Source organism: Saccoglossus kowalevskii, chromosome 14 (assembly GCF_978046115.1).
Source record: "Saccoglossus kowalevskii chromosome 14, keSacKowa6.1, whole genome shotgun sequence".
Lineage (NCBI taxonomy): Eukaryota > Metazoa > Hemichordata > Enteropneusta > Harrimaniidae > Saccoglossus > Saccoglossus kowalevskii.
In genome coordinates, this window is record NC_140654.1 from 8,597,654 (window position 1) to 8,613,367 (window position 15,714).

Genomic DNA, 15,714 nt, shown 5'->3' on the forward strand with positions numbered 1-15,714 from the left:
ATCAATATTTGTCAATTAAGTTTCAGTGGGAGTGGGAGGGGGTTTGGGAAAAATAATGGAATTAAGTCCTTTACGATTTTATGTTTTAGCAATATACTGAAGTCTGAACGTTTGTTGTGTTTTTAACACTAAACTTCTGTTACGTTTGGTTTATTTTCATTGGTTTAAAATGTTGAAATGTTCAATATGTCCGTAAGCAACTACCATAAAAATAAAAAATAATATATTACAAAATCGCGTTTGAATATACAGATACTAAAATCATCTTGGAATCCATTGAAATATCGTCTATTGTGTCTATCTTGCACCCACGTGTCGATTCAGCAAATCACGTGACCTATATTGTTGCCATCCGATGCCACAACAGATTATCAAGAAAGTTCGGGGTTTTGATCACTTCACGGTTTCAATAATATTCCGGCCAACTCACTTCTAAATCATTATTGCATTTGTATTCTTTTATCAAGCTTCATTTCTGAGAAGGTTGTTTTTTCAAATGAACCCGTTATTTTGTTTTAGCGCCATCTACGGCTGCGACTTCAATTTTCCGCCATCTTGAAAAAGAATCGAACCTTTGTTGCATGTTTGCTGTGTCGATTCTTAGTGTCGTTACTACTAACATCCTAGCACACTGATTTAAACCCCTTTCTGGAATTCTGTTGTAAGTATGATTATGTACCTGCAAATTGCAACTATATTATATCTAATTCGCTATATATGGGCCGGTGGCATCGACCAGTTCTAATATCCAAGGAGTCTCGTGTTCCATCGTTTTTAAAAACTTGCGCCCTCTGCTGTAAAAACGTTCAAATTTCGTCTTCGTAGGGCAAGGGCGTTAGGCAAACGTGTCAGGTTAGTGATTCCATCTGTTTCGAAAGATTTGTGGAAAAATATTAATGTAAATGTATATATAAGTTACACGCACTGGTTTTTCACGTGTAGCTAGATATTATTAGAATAATAATAATTATTAGAATAATATACGTAATAAATATACAAACAAAAGATTTTCTCTATATTTTTCACCGATTTGACATGTATTGAATAGAGAAAATTGTCGTTAGCATATACTTTACTTTATTGACATCATTCTGTTTGAAGAGAACATACAGTCAAGTGCTAAACTAATAATTAAAATTAAAAAAAAAAGGAAGAAATTAATATGTAGTTTAAATAAATACATATTTAAAATTATGAAATATTGATATATATATTTAAAATGCACCACATTTTCTAATATAGTTCGCAAGTTCCTTATCTACATTGCTCATAATGTATATGAACTTGTCATCTGGTTTCATCAAATTAAAATATGGATGTATATGAGCAATTTTTCCAAACAGCTGACATCTTGCATTTTTATGACTTGGACAATCAATCAGGAAATGGAATTCATCCTCCACTGCATCCGTATCACACTTTTTGCATACCCTTTCTTCAAACTTTATTTTTGGTCTAACATGCCTACCCTTCTCTATCATTAGACCATGGTCACTTATCCTGAATTTACAGATACTTTTTCTATAGTGGGGGTCTTTAATTTGTGTTAAATACTGTTCCATTTTGAATTCATTTTTGAATTTACAATAAGTTCTTAATTTATTATTTTCACCTGATGATGATTTTTTTGAGGTTATTTGTTTTTTCCATAATTCAATATAATTCTTTTCTATTTGGCTACTTATTTGTTGTATATTTTTGTTACCTCTACTCCAAAATCCATTTATTTCACTTCCTATTATTTCCTGTACTGATTTTGCCCATTTTAGCTGATTATTAATATTGCATGTAATTGCATCATTTATTAGGATGTGTTTTTTGGTATTGAAAATATTATGCCAATATCTAATCATCATTTTATTTATAAAGACTGATATTGGTTGTCTGCCCAGTTCACCACGCACCGCTAAGTTTGTTGACGCCTGATTAACTTGTAGTAACATTTTAGACATTTTAAGGTTGAGCATTTCTGGGTAACTTCTATCTGTGTATTTTTCTGAACCCCAAATCTCACATCCATAAGTCAGAATGGGTCGAATTACATGGTCAAACATGTTTATCCAAGTTGGTATACTTATATTAGTTGATGTAGTAATTAATTTCTTAATATAGAAAAAAGTTTTCAATGCCTTTTTATATAATTTTTCTTTTGCTAAATCAAAATTTCCACTAGGTTTAAATTCTATGCCTAAATATTTATAATTTCTAACTATATCTAATTCTTCATTTTTATAATGAAAGATAAACTTATGGTTCAATAATTTTCCACTTTTATTGAATACCATTATTTTTGTTTTTGTAGTGTTTACCTCAAGGTTCCACTTACTGCAGTATTGAGATAATTTATTGAAACAGTTTTGTAAACCTGAATCTGTTTCAGATATGAACACAAGGTCATCTGCATATAATAAACTACCAATTGATATATCATTTAGCTTAACAGGTTTACATGACTCATCTAACTCACTTGGCAAATCATTTAAGAATAAGTTAAAAAGCATTGGGCTGATGTTACATCCCTGTCTCACCCCTCTGAGTGATTTGAAATCATTTGTTAATCCATTGTTTAATTTTATGCTATACTTAACATCATTATACATGTTTTTAATTACATTATATATTTTTCCATTAATTTTATTTTTTAATAATTTGTAATAGAGCCCTTTACGCCATATGCTATCGAAAGCCTTTCTAAAATCCACAAATCCAACAAATACTTTGTTTAATTTACCATTTGTTTGGTTTATTTGATTGGTATTGCTCCTATTATTTATATATTTATCAATTATTGTTTTAAGAATGAACATGTTATCTGTTGTTCTATAACCTGGCCTGAAACCAGCCTGACATGGATTTAAAATGTTATTTTGCTCAACATGTATATGAAGTCTACTATTAATCACAGATGTAAATAGTTTTGACAAACAACTTGACAGTGCTATTCCTCTATAATTACTTGGATTATTCTTATCACCTGACTTGTAGATTGGCTTGATTATGCTACTTCGCCAACTATCTGGAAATTTACCTGTATTTAAAATGATATTGAATAGTTTTTTGATAGGTGTATTCAATACTGTTTGTCCATAGATAATCATTTCATTTAATATTTTATCTTTGCCTGGTGATTTTTTCTTTTTCAGCTGTCTAATTGCCTTTGTAATTTCATCTGATGTAATTTCTTTATTTAACTCTACATTAATGTCTATATTTTCTAGATTCCTTATATCTGCATCCAAAGATGAGTCGTTTTCACACTCCTTATTCAGATTTGAGAAATGTTTGATCCATGCATCTACACTAATACTATTACTAATACCATTGTTAGTTGGTAATGAACTACAGGTCTTTAATTCTGTTATTGTTTTCCAAAATTTTGCAGGATCTTTCTTTTCACTCTGGTTCAACTCATTTAGAAGTGCTTCTTTATATGATCTTCTTTTAAATTTAATTAATTTTTTATACTCCTTTTTTAGCTGAAAATACCTAGCTCTAACATATGGGTCCCTTGGGTGTTTAACTAACAACTTACTCATTCCCTGAAATTCTCTTTTCATTATAAAACAAGGTTTATCAAACCATTTTTCATTTGTTTTTTTCTTTGGTCTTTGCTTATGACTAACTAACCTATTTGAGCAAGTTTTAAGGGACATATCAGCAGCATTGTGTATAATATCATTCAACCCTTTCACAGCGTCATCTGTATCATAACTCATATGCAAATACTGTGTTATTTTGGACCTCATTGCTGCACTCTGTATGGCTTCCTGATACTTTTCAGTTGAGGATGACTCCCACAAATATTTCATATGGAATTGATTCAAATCTTTATTTATGCTATCATTTTCAATTTTGTTTTGTAAACTAATTGAAAATGTTAGCGGACAATGATCTGATAAGTAGGATATTGAATGCACTTTTAAAAATTGGATTTTTACAAAGAGTCTTGTTTGTACCAATATGTAGTCAACAAGACTAGAACCATTATAAGAATGGCAGGTGAAATTTCCATACAAGTCACCAATTTTTCTTCCATTGACTATTTTCAAGTCAGTTGATAAACAAAGGTCAATCAATTTCTTACCATATGAATTGATATTGTCATCTCTATTTAGTCTTTTCCTGAAATGATCAACCTCATAGTAATCAGGATGAGGTATATGATCTACAGAATCATCTGAAATATAGTCATCTAGTCTCCCTGTTCGTGCATTCAAATCTCCCATTACAATCACATCTCCATTTAGTGAATGATAAATTATTTCTTTCTCCAATTCTTCAAAAGTATTATTTGTTTTTTCTCTGAATATAGACGAGTTTTCTGGTGGTAAATACGCAACACAAATAAAAATATCCCTTTCAAATTGGAAATAATTTTTGTCTAACCTAACCCATATCACATCATTCATTGTTGTTTTTAACTTATTTATACCTTGTTTATATTTATGTTTGAAAAACAGTGCTACACCACCTGAATTTCGTCTCGCTAATTTACTTCTATTTCTATCACTACGAATATAACTAAACTCTGCTAAAGAAAAATCGTCTACTGAATCTAACCATGTTTCTTCTAATGCTACAAAATCATAGGGATTAATAGCGTTCTGAAAATCACTATGATGGAATTTTTGTTTAATACTTTGAATGTTCCATGTCATAAATGACAATGCATTCTCTGTAGTTTTAGCAATATTGCTTGTTATGCACATTATGTGTTTAGATTTGGCTTAGCTCTACTTGTAATTGGCAATTTTTTAGCTCATTCTACACAATTATATAAAACTCTTTAAAAAGTCAATTAATTTATGCGCTAACTGTCCATCATTGCTCCGTCTAGGGTCATTGAGTATACTGTTATACACTGGCGGCTGCTGGGTTCTCTCTTGCTGTTTGTTTGCAGGTTGATATTTTCTTGTGGTATTTTCGTTTCTTACATAATGGTGTATGTTGTTACCTCTGTAGATTAGCTGACTGACTGGCTGACTGGCTGGATGTCTGTCTCTGTGTTGATAGTGTGATCTGTTTTTGGTATCCTTTCCCCTCATCGACCTTTTCATATCTGCTACTAATAGTTTGACACCATCAGTATTGATATGAATCCCATCGTCAGCAAATAAATGTTTGCTGAGTGATAGTTTATGATGGACTATGAATACACAATCTTCTTTGTGACAGTAATCTTTCACTTCATCATTTATGTGCTTGATATCATTATTGATACCATCATTTCCTCTTCTTGGTAGAATTGCTGATATTCCTATTCTTGCTTTGGGAAATCTTCTTTTTCCAGCGCTGACTATTTTCTTGGTTTGTGAAATGATGTATTCACAATTATGATTGCCTAAATCATTGGTGCCCACATGACACACCACAGATATCACCTGAGTATCATCAGCTGACACTTCCTCCAACTTATTCAATGCTTCATCTACTGTATAAGTGATATACTTATTTGATGTATTTGGACCATACATCCTATCAATGTTTACACCTTTTATGATTGAGTCTCCAATCAAAATATGTTTTGCAGCTATCTTTGGCGTAACTGACGCATTATAATTAACTTCCTGGAGACCTTGATCTTGAATTGGTGTCTGCTTCTCTATATTTGGTTCTTGCTGAATCTTATCAGCCATTTCCTCAGTATCATCTTGATCATTGAGTGATGTTAGTACCTCATACCCATTCCTCAACTCCATTTCTTTGTACATGTCCAGTTGATTTGTTTCATTTGAATGATGTTGTTTGTTGATTTGACACTCCAATGTCTTGTTGAAATTTAATGATAATTGGTCATATTGAGTGCTTAGAGCACCACATTTCACTGTTAGACTTTCCACTAGATTTTTCAGACTTGTATTTTCTTCTCTCATTTTATCAAACAGACTAGCATTGTACTTGATTTCTTTATCTAATCTTTTCTCCCAAGCCTGTCTCTCTGTAATTAATGTCTTCTCTTTATTTTCCAATGCTGCCATTTTTTCTTTCATTTCCCTCTTCAATTTTCCATTATTTTCAACAAGTGCATTTATGGTTGATTTTAAAGCACTGTTTTCTTGCTTACAATCACATTTGTGTTTTATGCTGGTAATGTTATTTTCTATCTCCTTCAACTGATCAGTCATGACATTCTTTCCTTTTATAATTTCTGTAAACTGCTCTTGAATGACCTCAATGCATGTTTCAGTATCATGTAGTCTTTTCTCTAAGTTATTATAAAGTTTTTCTGTAATGGCTTGTCCTATTTTGTTAGTGGTCTTATTTTGCTTGTCTGTAGTTTGTTGTATATTCTCTCCTTCTCCATCCATCATGATCACATCACTTACTTGATTCACACTGCTGGTGATGGTTTGTTGTGTGACCTTGTCCCCTTCACAAGTACATTCCATTGCCTGTGTAACACTATCAGTTTGTTCACCATCTTGACCTTGGTTGTTGTTTACACTGACTTTGATTTCATTACTATCCACCCTTAATTTCAGTTCATTGTAGCAGCGGACCTTGGAGTTGTAATGAATATTTGACAGCGCCACCACCGACGAAGAATGATTGCGCTCACCCTTCACTGTTGTGTGTGCGTTTGTGTTCCCATATAAAGGAAAAACAAAATAACCCAATCTTCAATATTTTAGTGTGAAACGATGTGTAAGTTTTATGTCTTGGTTTTAAAAAAATTGTATGCAATACAGAAATGAAATAAATTTGTCATGTACATATTTTGCTTGATGGAGCCTATATTGTCCAAGTGATCACACCTTTGTGTCAGCGGAAAAAAACATTGTTCAAAATAAATACATTTTTGAGTTAGCCAGATGAGTTTGTTGCTAACATTGTCCTATTATGTACAGTGCTGCAATGCTAAGTTGTTTTTTGGTATTTTCAGTAAGATTATTTCATCTATCATGATATTGACTTTAAATAGATAAAATAACGGACGCTATAATCTAATGGTGCATCATAAAAGGTGATCCAATCGGCGATTTTTAAAGTTTCTGGATTTTTCCTGTGAACATTGAGCTCAGATGAGTGGATTCTGTTTTTAAATAATTTTGAATGTTTCTGCAATAAGCCGATAATTTCAGACAGCCATCAGAAGTCTCTTAATGCTTTGATGTAAAATTTGTAAATTTGTAAACCAAACCCCCCCCTATTCTATGGTTTCTTATTCTCTCAACCCATTCCTGGGAACACACATAATTTGTTTCTCTGACTGCACTACTAGTATTTGCTAATCACTCATGCAATGCGTGATACCACTGATAGAATTACCACAACATTTCACTAAAAATTTCCATATATGTTGTTGTAACCAAAAATATATTAACAAATCCACAAATGAATTATTTTTTAATCGCAGACAATAAATTGATGGTAAAACTGTGTTCAAGCATGGGGCTCAAGTGGCGGCGCTCTGATATGCAAATGAGATCAGATGAGCTTATAAGATTAGGACTCATACAGACAACTAATGTTAATGTGATGTTACTTTCCATTGAGGGAAATACTAGTAATAGCGAATTGAAAACATAGTATAAATAGAATATCAAAATTCATGACTGATGATATCAGATTTATTAAACTTGTGTCATACTTTTTATATGTTCCAAGTCTTTGGCATTTTGACGATAATGGAAATTATTACATTATTACATTAATTACATTAATTCGTTAAATAAATCTGATATCAATGCTCACTCATTAGTTAAAGCACGGCAGTCGTCGCGCTGTGCATGTGCGACATTTGTGTTGATAAACTTTGATTGTCCCACAATCCAATGCGCTCTTCTAATGGAAATCACAATTATGAGGTTTGACCTGGGTGCGAATTGCACTAATTACTTCTGGTGACTCCTTCGATACCTTTCAATCACATAAAAAAATACCTAAATAAAGCTTTGTAATGTCTCAGTTTGTACTTGTTGACCTGCGCAACAGTCAAAGTCTTCATCTTTGTTTATACAAGACCCATATATCTCACGCATGCGTGGCGTGACAACTATGACTCTTTAACCTCTATATATATATCACATTGCTCACTTTGGTATCATTTCTCATTCAGACCAGATGAAAACTGGACATCTACTGGTGAAAAAAAGACAGTGTACAGGTACATTCATTTAAAAAAAAAGCAGCAAAATTTAAATAATTCATTTATTCTGATAGCAATTTCTAACAAAAATTATAAATCCCCCACAGCACTTTACATCATATCGGAAGGTTTCTGCGCCGTTTTAACGGTGTATCTATCACCATTGAAATATTTTTGGAGTAATTTTAGTGTATTTGGTGTCCAGACACATTGTCAGCTGGTGTTGCTGGGAAGTTTTCACAGAGAAAATATATTTGAAAAAGATTTCATGTTGTACGGCAGCACGGAAGTGCGTGGCTCAAGAAATGTATTTATGACTTGAAAGTATAACCGACAATTCAGTAAGAGGGCACCAGCAGAGAGTATCAGGGTGCTGCACCCCCTGTTCCCCGGTTTAGAATAAAAAACCTGCTCTATAAAACTTGCTACAATGAGTGGAATCCATCACCCTGATCTATTGGTACTACTATATAATGTGTATAATTGTGAGTGATTGTACCATTGTTTTCAGTGTGAACATGTAAATTGATAATTCTCACATTGCTGACAATGGTATTTTTTCTCACTAAGACCAGAGAACAAGTAAACAGATACTGGTATGAGGAATAGAGAAATGGGAGAAGGGAGCCCTCATTGTGATATGATATAAATTGAAGATGACAATATAACAGTGATGGCCAGCATTTTATAGTAACTTTATCAGTGTGAACATTGCGTATTGAAAGTGAATAATGATATTTCTCACATTGTTTGCACTGAAATGGTTTCTTGTTATTCCCAGCAATGAAGCAACATTTCCAGTTTCAGTTACGAGTTGTATGACTGTTTTCATGTGTACGAGTATACTATATGTGTCGTCGTATATAGCAGTATGATTATCATTGTGCTCTCTGTTTAAATTCTATATTTATATTCAAGAAGGCACCATAAAAGAGTTTACAAAGGTAGGTTTAGTAGGATGCATGTATTGCTCAGTAGACTACGGATTGAAGGTGAATGCAGGACTGTTTTTGGCGGTAGTTGTTGTTGCCTGAGCACATTTGTGGAAGACAATGACTGCGCAGACAGATGATTCTGATGGCGCGATGGTTACGTCGGGGTCATTCTTGGCTCCTTTGAAGCGGGCAGTGAGAGTTCTTGGCATGTAATATCGTTCCAGAGTAGGGTGCGGTTGTTGTTGAATGTGGTTCTAGTTGGTGAAGCAAATTCGCTGATGCGCAGGAAGCCAAAGAATGCTCGTGTGAAAGCAGCCCAGAGCACAAGAGTATCTTGGGCCTCTATGTTAGGTTTGGTCCTTTGTTCGTTTTTCAGTTTGTCCATGGTTATTGGAAGTTGTTGTTTTGTAGGGGTTGCCAATTTCCTGTTTGATTCCTTGTAAGGTTTTGTATAATATGGGGTCATCTGTAAATTCAGAGGTTCAATTTTAGACATGGAGGAACACCTTGATAGTTTTGTAGGCTAATTTCTCTAAAGCAACATGTGTGACAAATAGGGTGGTGTTGCAAGTTGTAATTGGCATGGTAGGTAGTTGGTAAGTAAGGCAGAAGTCCAGGTACTTTGTCTGTCCTACCTGATATAGGTTCTCCTTGTGGATGTCGCTGTGCTGTTGAGTAGGTAGAAGTGAGCTTGCTGTTCAAGTTGATGTAGTGGTGAAGATGATGCTGGACGTTGTCTGGGATGAGCTGTAGTACGTCTGTTACTGGGACTGGTTGGACGGCAGCCTGTGGTGCTAATTTTCTGAATTGGATCATCTTATTGTTGAATTGACGATTGAACTTTCAAGTCATAAATATATTTCTTGAGCTTCGCACTTCTGTGCTGCCGTACAACATGAAATCTTCCTCATATATATTTTTCTCTGTGAAAACATCCCAGCAACACCAGCTGACAATGTGTCTGGACACCAAATACATTAAAATTACTCCAAAAATATTTCAATGGCGATAGATACACCGTTAAAGCAGCACAGAAATCTTCCGATATGGCATTTCCAAAAAATATATTTGAGAAAGATTTCATGTTGTACGGAAGTGCATGGCTCAAGAAATGTATTTATGACTTGAAAGTTCAATCAGCAATTCAGTAAGAGGGCGCCAGCAGAGAGTATCAGGGTGCTGCACCCCTGTTCCCCAGTTTAGAAAAAAACTCTGCTCTATAAAACTTGCTACAATGAGTGGAATCCATCACCCTGATCTATTGGTACTACTATATAATGTGTAATTGTGAGTGATTGTACCATTGTTTTCAGTGTGAACATGTAAATTGATAATTCTCACATTGCTCACAATGGTATGTTTTTCTCACTAAGACCAGAGAACGAACAAGGAAACAGATACTGGTATGAGGAATAGAGAAATGGGAGAAGGGAGCCCTCATTGTGATATGATATAAAATGAAGATGACAATATAACAGTGATGGCCAGCATTTTATAGTAACTGTATCAGTGTGAACATTGCGTATTGAAAGTGAATAATTATATTTCTCACATTGTTTGCACTGAAATGGTTTCTTGTTATTCACAGCAATGAAGCAACATTTCCAGTTTCAGTTAGGAGTTGTATGACTGTTCATCTTATTTCATGTGTACAAGTATACAGTATGTGTCGTCGTATATAGCAGTGTGATTATCATTGTGCACTCTGTTTATATTCTATAGTTATATTTAAGTAGGCACCATAAAAGAGTTTACAAAGGTAGGTTCTCAATTTTTTATTGCAATTGAATGTGTTGCGTGATGTTCATCTGGTGTAGGAATGTGAATATTATGTTCACCAACTTTACATTTGTGTAAAAAGACCACATTATTAAATTATCGTCTATAACTCCTCCTTGCCTCTCCTCTTCGCTTACAGCCCATGTCGACCTTCCCTCTTGCCTATATTTACTACCAGCCTTTACCTCTCACTTACAGTCTCCTCCGGCTTCTTCCTTTCACTAACCAAGTATCCTTGTCAGCTTTTCTCGCCTACAACACAATTTCAAATTTTTCTGATGGTTTGCCAGATGTTTAATGGCAAACTCATAATCCTTATAGCCCCTCGCAGCATCTTCGTTTTGCTTATCGACCCTAAGATCTTCCTGACCCAATCCTGAGCTTTCCCGATCATTTACTGCTTCACCCAACATATTCATATCCTGTACAGCCCATCCTTATCTCCTCTTCTCACCACAGCCCTTCCCAGCCATTCTTTTCACTTACTACACAGGGCTTACTGCAACCCAATCCATACTTTCATTACAATTTATAACCTCAACCGACATCCCACTCGCACATATTGCCCTGCCCTGCATCTCCTTCTCGCCTACAGCCCCTCCTGGTCTCTTATTCTTGCTTAGTGCCTCTACAGGCCACCCCTCTTGCTTACACCTTATTACCTTTCTTGGTCATTTACTGCCCCACTCAACATCTCCCTCTTGCCTACAGCCCGTTCTAGCCTTCCTCTCTCGCTTACGTCTAAATCCAGACATTTCCCAATCATTTATCACCACACTTGGCATCCTACTAATACAGCATCACCTGGCCTATTCTTCTCGCCTACACCCATTCCTGACCTTCTCTTTTTGATTACCATCCCCCTCGACCCCCCTCAGTTACAACGAATTCTCGAAATTACCCTATGGTTTACTAATTTGACACCCAACTCTCATCTACCTCACTCCTTGCCTCTCTTTTCTCTTGTATACGTGGCTCCCCTTGGGCTTATGGTCTCTCCTGGTCACTTCCTATTGCTCACTGCACCATCCACCTTGTTTTCTCGCTTATGAGTCAATATCTTGCCTGATAGTTGCCTGCTCAATCATCTCTCTTCCTTGTTGCTGAAGCCTTTCTGAGTCCCTTCCAGCCATTTCCTCTCATTACCAAATTGTTCACATACTTCTCAGCAGATATCCAGGTTTGATATAGCTCTACAGGTTTTTTTTTACAAAGAATGAACAAGAGGAAGCACACACAGGCGAGGGAGTGGAGCGACCAAGGTAGCACAGAAACAACATGGCGAATCAACCAGGAAACGCTATATTGGAAGATTTCTGCGCCGCTTTAAGAGTGTATCTATCGCCATTGAAATATTTTTGAAGTAATTTTTGTGTATTTGGTGTCCAGACACATTGTCAGTTGGTGTTGCTGGGAAGTTTTCACAGAGAAAAATATGTTTGAGAAAGATTTTATGTTGTACGGCAGCACAGACGTGTGTGGCTCAAGAAACATATTTATGACTTGAAAGTTCAATCGGCAATTCAGTAAGAGGGTGCCAGCAGAGAGTATCAGGGTGCTGCACCCCTGTTCCCCGGTTTAGAAAAAAACTCTGCTCTGTAAAACTTGCTACAATGAGTGGAATCCATCACCCTGATCTATTGGTACTACTATATAATGTGTATAATTGTGAGTGATTGTACCATTGTTTTCAGTGTGAAAATGTAAATTGATAAGTCTCACATTGCTGACAATGGTATGTTTTTCTCACTAAGACCAGAGAAGAACAAGTAAACAGATACTGGTATGAGGGATAGAGAAATGGGAGAAGAGAGCCCTCATAGTGATATGATATGATATGATATAAAATGAAGATGACAATATGACAGTGATGGCCAACATTTTATAGTAACTTTATCAGTGTAAACATTGCGTATTGAAAGTGAATAATGATATTTCTCACATTGTTTGCACTGAAATGGTTTCTTGTTATTCACAGCAATGAAGCAACATTTCCAGTTTCAGTTGTGAGTTGTATGACTGTTCATCTTATTTCATGTGTACAAGTATACAGTATGTGTCGTCGTATATAGCAGTGTGATTATCATTGTGCACTCTGTTTATAATCTATAGTTATATTCAAGAAGGTACCATAAAAGAGTTTACAAGGGTAGGTTCTCCATTTTTTATTGCAATTGAATGTGTTGAGTGATGTTCATCTGGTGTAGTAATGTGAATGTTATGTTCACCAACTTTACATTTGTGTAAAAAAGCCACATTATTAAATTATCGTCTATAGCTCCTCCTTGCCTCTCTTCCTCGTTTACAGCCCATGGCGACCTTTCCTCTTGCCTATATTTACTACCAGCCTTTACCTCTCACTTACAATCTCTTCCGGCTTCTTCCTTTCACTAACCAAGTATCCTTGTCAACAATTTTAAATTTTTCTGATGGTTTCCCAGATGTTTAATGGCAAACTCATAATCCTTATAGCCCCTCGCAGCATCTTCGTTTTACTTATCAACCCCAAGGTCTCTCTTTTCTCTTGTATACATGGCTCCCCTTGGGCTTATGGTCTCTCCTGGTCACTTCCTATTGCTCACTGCACCTCCACCTTGTTTTCTCGCTTATGAGTCAATACCTTTCCTGATAGTTGCCTGCCCAATCATCTGTCCTCCTAGTTGCTGAAGCATCTCTGAGTCCCTTCCAGCCATTTTCTCATTATCTACTGGGCTTATGACCCAAACCCCACCTTTCTCGTCAGATTTCTGTCCCAATCTATATTACACTCTCTCCAACAGCACCTCTTAGCACCTCTCCTTCTTGTCTAAATCCTCTTCTGGTATTTGCCTCCCCGAGCTTATAAGCAAGGCATGGGTTAGCATTAGTCCATGAAACTAGTACCAGCACACCTTGTCTATGGATTTATGAATGTCACCCTATGCCTATCAGTAACTGTTACATTTGCTTGTGTGTTGTTAGGATGGAGAGATGTCATGCAGAGTAGATTTTTAATATTCTTCGCATGGTTTCATTCAGAGTTTGTTTTGATTGGGGGAATGTGGTGTTCCATCTAGTTATAATGAACAGTAGTGCACATTTTACTTTAGAATGAGTAGGTAGTTGGATAAAAATGTCTTCACTTATTTGCAACCACAGCAGCGATATCAATACAACATGGACATAATTATTTCAAATACATCATCTCCTCTTTCACTTCATTCAAGGCAATGCAAAATAGATATTTGAACAATGATTAAATATTGTCCAATGAGTCAAGAATACATTCTCTCCATGTACCTGTTCAACTTTTATGTGCAGAAAATTGTATGAAAAGATGAGAGGATATTTAAAATAGCTAAAAACCTCTAATACAAATTCATACTGCATTCATATCATATAGGTTCGGGTTGGTGTTCAAATTAAATAAATCTACATAACGCTTGCATTGCAAACTGTTCTTCTTCAAGGTATAATCACCTTTTTCATTCCAAGAAACAACATACTTTTCTACTTTACTACACAATGAGTATAAGTTGATGGAATTAATTCGTCAAGTACATTCAATATTAAAATGGCCCAATTCATTTTATTGGTGGTGTGGCTATGCTAATGAGTCCTGTTAATAACTTGCATAGCCAGTCTACTTGCTTCCATAGAGCACAGACCTGAGCTGCATTGGCATTCTGTAATGACAAGCTAACATGCTACAAAGTCATGTGGCATTGACCATTTCTTTGAATTACATTTATTTCAACAATGGCATTCATCTGAAATGCAGAATGACATATATCTATTTGCCACCCTTGTATCGTTGAACTGCGATGACCACAATGCACGTATGTTTAGAATTATTTATAAATATATATATATGTATACATATGTTTAATCATTTGTTCTCATACTGTTAGCGTGACTGTAAAAGCTTGATTAAGCAGTCACTTTAAAAAATTTAATTTTAGGGAAAATAAAAATTGTCATGATCATCTATGAGCCGGCGTGTGGGCACACATTACAGCATGAATTTACCAATTTCTGTACAACTGTAAAAAAGCCAAGAAGATGCCAGTAAATTAATTCGTACTGAGTCACATGTAACATTATTGGTACGTCATCGGCAACTCTAAAGATTGTCTGGTCCGAGTCTCATCCCTGTTCTTTTTACCGTCATATGGTGTGCTATTTCCGGAATGTGCTCTTTGTCACCAAGTAACAAAATATATCATTTAAATCTGACTATGAGTACCGGTAGTTCTGGCTCTCTGTGGCAACTTTTTTAAATTTACGAACACGATTTTCATTGCCTTGGTTTAATCCGCTATGTGATAATGAGAAAAGCACTAGGAAGTGTGTAAATGTTTTTTTGGAAATTAGACTCCAACCTGTTTTAGCTGCCCTACATCATGTGACATTGATTGACAGCAGTTAATTATTCAAGGTTAGTAGCACGTCCCTTTTCCATTTCGTATTTTTGATGTTTATCCGACAAAATCTGAACTTGTACACTATTTATTGTCATAAATGCTATATATAATCACTGCTGTGATATTCATAGTCACATACATCGTTTTTGGCATAAGTTCGAGAAAATGTGTCTTTACCGGAGCTTGGCTGGAGCTGTTTACCTATTGTTTAGAAGCGTATTTATAGTATACCTGGGTTTTTAATGCTAAGTAAAGACGCAGATGCAAGGTATTGGGTGAAGTGTGGAAAGTAAATACCACAAGCGGTCATTGTGGCGCAGTCCGACCTAATGATCGAACTTGTTTCTTTGAGTAGCATCATGAGATGGAAGGCGTAGCCTGAGTGGTACTTGCTCTACAGTTCTTCCACAAGCGGTTGTTATGGCAATGCACACCATGGCGAGAGACAATTCAGGCTTGAATCAGGTCATGGTGATGGTCATGTCGTACCTGAGTAGATCATGCATGC

General features: G+C 35.5%; 1 long non-coding RNA gene and 1 other non-coding gene across 2 annotated transcripts; both read left to right on the top strand.

Annotated features, from left to right (window-relative positions):
• The first annotated feature begins 548 nt into the window (after positions 1-548).
• Positions 549-6,716, top strand: LOC146734438 (uncharacterized). The gene is made up of 2 exons (XR_014931598.1): positions 549-661; positions 6,483-6,716. It is a non-coding gene; the product is annotated as an uncharacterized LOC146734438 (long non-coding RNA).
• A 5,761-nt stretch (positions 6,717-12,477) lies between these two features.
• Mir4822 (microRNA mir-4822) lies at positions 12,478-12,550 on the top strand. Its single transcript, NR_038779.1, has one exon. It is a non-coding gene; the product is annotated as a microRNA mir-4822 (primary transcript).
• Positions 12,551-15,714: the final 3,164 nt, after the last annotated feature.